At 59.2% G+C, this 7174-nt stretch overlaps 1 protein-coding gene across 1 annotated transcript in view; it reads right to left on the bottom strand.

Moving 5' to 3' along the window:
* GFRA2 (GDNF family receptor alpha 2) overlaps positions 1-7174 on the bottom strand; it is a 54052-nt gene that overhangs the window by 24765 nt on the left and 22113 nt on the right. The window lies entirely within an intron of this gene.

Below are 7174 nucleotides of genomic sequence, written 5' to 3'. Positions count from 1 at the left end.
ACAGTGCCACAGTCCTGGGTGACGGCCACGGGAACGGGGGACCCCTGGGGTCGCAGGGGGACCCCACCCGAACGGGGCACCCAGCGGGTGCTGCGCCCTCCCCACTGCGGGGTTTTATTTTGGGAGGGTCACACTCACATGTGACACGCCCCCAGGCCAGGGAACCCAAAATTCCCATCGGAAATTCCCTGTTCATCCTTCCCAGTCCCAACCCCTCTGTCCCACACCGGGAATGGGGTCACCACCCCACTGCAGGGACACGGTGCAGCCTCCCCGGCTTCCTCCTCCTCATCCTCCAGCCCCCATGGGGTGCCCGAACCTCTCACCCCTCTCTCTGTCCGTGATTTGGGGTCAGGACCCCACAAGCCCCGGGGATGGTGGATCCTATCCCGGGAAGCAGGAATGGGGAGGATTCTCCACTTGGATCACCCCGCAAAGGGGCTGGGGAGCAGGAGGGGGTTTGGGGAGCTCTCCCCATTCCCGGGGTGGAGCCGGCAGTGATCGGGCTCCTTGTTCTGGGTGTTACACCCGTCCCCCTGCAGGCAGAATTCCCAGCAGTGGGACGTCCCATTCCCGGGACGCGCATCCTGCTTTTCTTCCTCCCCTTCGTGCTCGGATGCGACCCTAGGAACAGCAGGAGCTGCTTCGGGCCGTGCCCAGGGCCCTCTGCCCCTTCCTCAGAAGAGCAAATTCCTGCTTGTTCCCTGCCAGGATCCCTGGATCAACCCCATCTGGATCCCTGGATAAATCCTGCCTGGATCCCTGGATAAATCCTGCCTGGATCCCCGGATAAATCCTGCCTGGATCCCTGGATAAATCCTGCCTGGATCCCCGAATCAATCCTGCCAGGATCCCCGAATCAATCCTGCCTGGATCCCTGGATCAATCCTGCCTGGATCCCCGAATCAATCCTGCCAGGATCCCTGGATAAATCCCATCTGGATCCCTGGATAACGCCTGCCCGGATCCCTGGATAAATCCCGCCTGGATCCCCGGATCAATCCTGCCTGGATCCCCGAATCAATCCTGCCAGGATCCCCAGATCAATCCTGCCAGGATCCCTGGATAAATCCCACCTGGATTCCTGGATAAATCCCACCTGGATTCCTGGATAAATCCTGCCTGGATCCCTGGATAAATCCTGCCTGGATCCCCGAATCAATCCTGCCAGGATCCCTGGATAAATCCCACCTGGGCCCTGGATCAATCCCACCTGGATCCTTGGATAAATCCCATCTGGATCCCCGGATAAATCCTGCCAGGATCCCTGGATCAATCCCGCCTGGATCAATCCCTCCTGGACCCCTGGATCAATCCCACCTGATTTCCTCATTAATTCCTGTCTCCGTGGCACCTCGGAGCCAGGGAGAGAATTCCCAGAGCAGGGATCCGCTCCTCTCCCAGCTCCTCAGCCTCTCCATTCCCTCCCTGCCCGGCCTTCCCAGGCCCAGGGCGGTGCCAGGGGGAACCTCGGCCCCCCCAGGTGACCCCTGAGCCTTTTTGTCCCCTCAGCGGCTCCGCTCGGCTCCAGCCGCCCTTTCCCTGGATTTTATTCCCTCAGAGCCTGCTGGAGGTGGGAACAGCGGGATCCAGAGGGAAATGCCCCTCTCTAATTACCTGAGCACATTAATTGACTCTACCCGGGAGGGAGGGGTGGCACGGGGTTAATCCCGGAGCGTTCCCCGCTCGGGACTGATCGCGGGGCCTCAGCAGGAGCAGGCGGCTTCCTGGCCTCTCCTTTGGGATTTATTCCAGCCGAATTCACATCCCGGGAACATCTGGAATCAGGGACAGCACCGCGCTGCCCATCCTCGCTCCTCACGCGGCTTCTGTGGGAAGGGGAGGTTGGATTCTCCTTCGGGAGAAGCGAGGATGGCGCAGGAGGGCACGGGGGACGGTCCGGGCCCTTCCCAGCCCTGCCGGCACAAAGAGGGCTCTGTCTGGAGCGGCTCAGAGGGAAAAGGGAGGGATTAGGATGGGATACAGAGGGGTTTGGGATCAGAGGAGATCGGCAAGGCCTCGTCGTGCCGGGGGAGAGCAGCGAGCGCCCACAGAAATATTCGGATTTGAGAGGGAGGGGAAAACAAACCACCGAAGAAACTCCACAGCTTCATTGGCGGCCTTTTGGGGATGACAAGGTTAATCAGCAAAGCCGATTGCAGGGACACAGGCAGCTCCCAGTGCTCCCAGTGCTCCCAGTGCTCCCAGTGCCTCCGGCAGGGACGGGCGCCTCTGGAGCACTTCCAGAGGATCCCGCTCCAGCATTCCCTGCGGGATGGAGACCCCTCCGTGGTGCGGCTTTGTTCCCGCACAGGAGTTGATTCCTCCCCTCGCTCCCTTTAAATCCCGTTGGGATGGGCTGGATTTGCTCTCCCTCCCGGCTCCGGGCTTTAATTCCGATCCCATTAACGGCGGCCGAGCTCGTTCCCGTGCTGGATTAGGAATGAACAGTGTTATCCACGGGGACAGAGCCGCACTCCTCGTCCCAAAAACACCGGGAGGAGCCTCAGCACCAGGTGCGGGCTGGATTTGTCCCCGGCAGGGACACCGGGACGAGCAAAGGGGACATCCGCACACCGGGGCCGCTTCCCCTGGCTCTGCCCTCCTGGAAATGCCCCATTTCAGGCACCTGCAGCAGCCTGAGCCTCAAGTGGGTTTTTTTAGCACCTCTGGGAGTTTTTAGGGTCTCAGGGATGGCTGAAGGCCGAACCTCACCTCTGCTCCCAGTCTCGGGGCTCCTGAATCCCAGGGATGGAGTGGGACCAGCAAATCGCCTCCCTGAGCTGCTGCTCCGTTTGCAGAGCCCAGTTTGGGGCTGGGAATTCCCGGATCAGGGCTTTGCCCTCCCGGGATGTGCAGCAAACCGAGCCCCCTCTGATTATTCCCTTTGATCTCCAAAACACTGGAATTCTGCCCATTTTAGACCCACTTGGATTGGAAGGGACCTTAAAGCCGTAAAGGCACCCCTGCCATGGCAGCGACACCTCCCACGACCCCAGCCCGGCCTGGAATTCATTTCCTGCCCTTGCAGATGCGGCTCCAACATTTTCCATTCTTTTTCACTCTGGGCAAGGTTTGCCCCAGCGCTGGCAGCACGCAGGGCACGGCGAGTTCACTGCGGGCACAAGGACACCCTTGGGGACATTCCCTCCCCCTTCCCAGAGCTCCTCCGCACTTCCCGCTGCCGGGGAACCTCTCATCCTCATCCTCACCCTCATCCTCCCTCCAGGGCCCGGCCAGGGCTCTCCGCTCGCACTTCCCGCGGGCGATTCCTCAGGGATCGCGTTCCCAGGAGGAGCCAGCAGCCGCCTCGTGGCGATGGGAGTCCTTGGAACACCCCGACACTGATGGACCCCGACAGCTCCATGCAAAGCCGAGGCTATTTTTGCCCTCGCTGCTGTTTTCTGAGCTGATTTTGCCTCTTTAACCTCTGCCGGGGAACCCAAGCCCTTCCCTGCTGCTTCCTGACGGCTCGGGAACCACGGGGGAAGAAGGAGCCGGGATGAAAAGGAACTCGGCTGATTCCAAACCCCCTCTGGATAAAGCCCAGGGCTGGTGGGAGCTCCCGGAGGTGCCGGCTGGGTTTGGTGGCTCCCACCCCAGCCCCGGCCTGCCCGGGAGCACCTTTTGGGAATTCAGGATTCTCCTGCCCATGGAATGTTCCGGCACGGGGCCCATCCGGCTCCGTGGCCCTGCCCTGCCAGAGATTCCCAAACCTTCCCTAAAATTCCACCTCTCTGCTTCCAGGAGGGACAAAGGCACATCCCACAGATTCTGCCTATCCCAGGATTCCAGCACCAAACTGGGACGGTGCCACCAGTGACGGTGCCCGTGGATGTCTCAGCCACCTCCTCCTGTCAGTGAAATTTTGGGAATTTGAGGTGACTCCTGTAACCGAATTTTCGGGAACTTGCGGTGACCCGCACACGGCAGAGCCACTCCCCTGGTGGCTCTGAGAGGGGACAATCCCAGTGCCACCAGAGGCGCTGCAGCGACCCCCTCCTGTCACCAAATTTTCGGCAATTTGAGGAGAGTCCTGTCAGTGAATTTTGGGGAATTTGAGGTGACCCGCACACGGCGCTGGTGGCTCTGAGAGGGGACAGTCCCAATGCCACCAGGGATGCCCCAGCCACCTCCTTCTGTCACCGAATTTTTGGGAATTTGGGGTGACTCCTGTCAGTGAATTTTGGGGAATTTGTGGTGACTCCTCATGTTTGGAATGTTCAGAATTTTGGGGAATTTCGGGTGATCCGCACACAGCAGAGCCACTCCCCGGTGGCCCAGGGAGGGGACAATCCCAGTGCCACCAGGGATGCCACAGCCACCTCCTGCTGTCACCGAATTTTGGGGAATTTGCGGTGACCCGCACACGGTAGAGCCATAGCGCTGGTGGCCTCGGGAGGGGACAATCCAAGTGCCACCAGAGGCACTGCAGCGACCCCCTCCTGTCACCGAATTTTCGGGAATTTTGGGTTACCCGCACACGGCAGAGCCAATCCCCTGGTGACCCCGGGAAGGGACAGTCCCAGTGCCACCAAGGATGCCACAGCCACCTCCTCCTGTCACCGAATTTTCGGGAATTTGAGGAGAGTCCTGTCAGCGAAGTTTTGGGAATTTGAGGTGACTCCTGCCACCGAATTTTCAGGAATTTCGGGTGACCCGCCCACGGCAGAGCCGCTCCCCGGTGGCCCAGGGGGGGACAGGCGCGGCCCCTCCCCGGGGAGCAGAGCTGTCACCTCGGCTGCTGTCACCACTGTCAGCCCCAAATCGCAGCTGACATTTCCAGCCCAGCCCTCGGCACCTGAGCCAGATGCCGCCACTGGAAGGGAAGCGCTCGGGAATATTTTGTGCCAAGGAACAGATTCCTGCTCGCTTTGCCCTCGGTGTCCGAACATGGATCCAGCCCCGGAGCCCCACGGCGGGAATTCAGAGCGGGGACGGGCGGGATTTGGGATCAGGAGCCTCCTGGGATGGACTAGAAGAGCTTTCCATGGACAACCAGAGGGTTCCCATGGGATGGAGGGGGCAGGGATGTGGAAAAGGAGAGGGAATTGTTCCTGTTGGATTGAGGGAGCAGGGATGGAGGAAATGCAGAAGGAATTGTTCCCATCAAACAGAGGGACCAGGGATGGAGGCAAAGGAGAGGGAATTGTTCCAATCGAAGGGAAAGAACAGGGATGGAGGCACAGGGAATTGTTCCCATGGGACGAGGACACGGAATTGTTCCCAGGGGATGAGGGCACAGGGAATTGTTCCCATGGGATGAGGACACAGGGAATTGTTCCCAGGGGATGAGGGCACAGGGAATTGCTCCCAGGGGATGAGGACACAGGGAATTGTTCCCAGGGGAGGAGGGCACAAGGAATTGTTCCCAGGGGATGAGGACACAGGGAATTGTTCCCAGGACAGGGAAGCTCGGGAATGACATGGGAGCAGCTGCAGAGCGGGACCGGCTCCAGTCCCGCACCCAGCCCGGGCAGCGAGCGCAGCAAATCGAGTTTCGCTAAAAGCTCGGCCGGGGCTGGGTGGCTGCTCCCGATGCCGGGAATGAGATTTCCATGCACTCCCGGGATGTTAAGTGAGTAATTGCGGGAGCGCTGGGCTGGACGCAGCGTCCTTGGCTGCTCTTCCCGAGCCCCCACGGCTCCAGTGGAACAGCAGGACTGGGAAACGTCTGGAAAAATGTGACATTCCTGTGTATTGGCAGAGGAGGATCCATCCATCCCCTCGTTCCTTGGGGTGCCAGGAGAGGATCCCCATCCCATGGAAAACGGGAATTAGGTGCTAGAAATCCTTCCCTGGGAGGGTGGTGGCATGGAATTCCCAGAGCAGCTGTGGCTGTGCCATCCCTGGAAGTTTCCAAGGCCAGGCTGGATCCAGCGGGATGCTGCAAGGTGTCCCCGGCCGTGGCAAGAACGGGATGGGTTTAAATCCCTTCCAAACAAAACCATTCCATGATTTCCATGGATGCCACTTCCCAGCAGTGTCTGGCAGCCTCCCACCTCCCACCGGGGAAGGAGTGAGGAAAACCCTTTGGAAAACGGGGATGGGCGGGATCGCATTCTCGGGAAAGGCCGAGGCGGGAGCTGCCAGCCCGGGGTGAGACACCGGCTTCAGATCCTGGGAAAACACCTCGGGAAGCGCCAGGCGGGAGCTGCCGCAGCCTCTCTGGCACCGAGGAACTTGGAGAGATCCCCAAATCCCTTTGGATTTGTCTCATCCCGGCAGGAACACTTGGAGCCGCGGGATCTGCTCCTGCCCGGCGCTCCAGGCTCCTCCAGCAGCTGCTTCTCCTCCCCTGCCAGCTCTGTGATCCTCATGGAAAAACATTCCCGGGGCCTGGAGCAGCGCTGGGGATGGGAATCCCTTGGGAACATCCCGAGGGGAGGGGCAGGGCAGGGATGAGGTCGGGACTTTGGGGATTTGCCGCTTTCCTTTTCCAGTTTAATTGGGGATGTTTTGGTGCTGGGAGTCAGGAGCGCTGCTCCCATCTCAGTCCTCAATGGGAACGGGTTGGATCAATGGGAAAAATGGGATTTAAGGAGGCTGATCCCATCCCCAGCACGGGATCTGCTCCATCCTCTTCCTCTTCCTTCTGCATGGGAGGCAAATTCCCATGGCTTGGGGTGGTTTTCCTGCTCTTTAGGCCATTCCCAAGGGAAAAGAATCCATGGGGAAAGCATGGAGAGCTGGGATGGGCACGGGGATGTTCCAAGAGCTCAAGGAATTCATCCAGGCCTCCATCATCCCCATCCCAAATCCAGCCCCATTCCCATCTCTATCTAAGGCAGGAAATCCCTGTTGGAGAAACCTTGGAAAATTCCTCCCTTTCCATGGAGCAAAGGCTCCACATCCCAGAGCTCATGGGTGGGAAAATCCTGGGATTTTCCTGTCACTCCTGGGTTCCGCTGAGGAACATTCCAGGAGGACAAGAGGGGGCAATGAGAACATTCCAAACTCTCCTGGAAAAGCAGATCCTGCAGCTCCCTGCCAGTCTCCCTTGGGAATGACGTTTCAAGCACCATCCAAAAGTTCAAATCTGTCTTTTCCAGGAGAAGATCCCTTTCCAAAGGAAAACTTGGCTAAAAGTTTAAAAAAAGAACAAAAATACAAACAATTCCCTGTGGATCCCAGAATGGAATTTCCATTGGAAGCTGAATCCTTCCTTCCTTCC

Source organism: Parus major, chromosome 22 (genome assembly GCF_001522545.3).
Source record: "Parus major isolate Abel chromosome 22, Parus_major1.1, whole genome shotgun sequence".
In the NCBI taxonomy this organism is placed as follows: domain Eukaryota; kingdom Metazoa; phylum Chordata; class Aves; order Passeriformes; family Paridae; genus Parus; species Parus major.
Note: the sequence above shows the minus strand (reverse complement) of the source record. Positions and strands in the feature narration are given on the sequence as shown.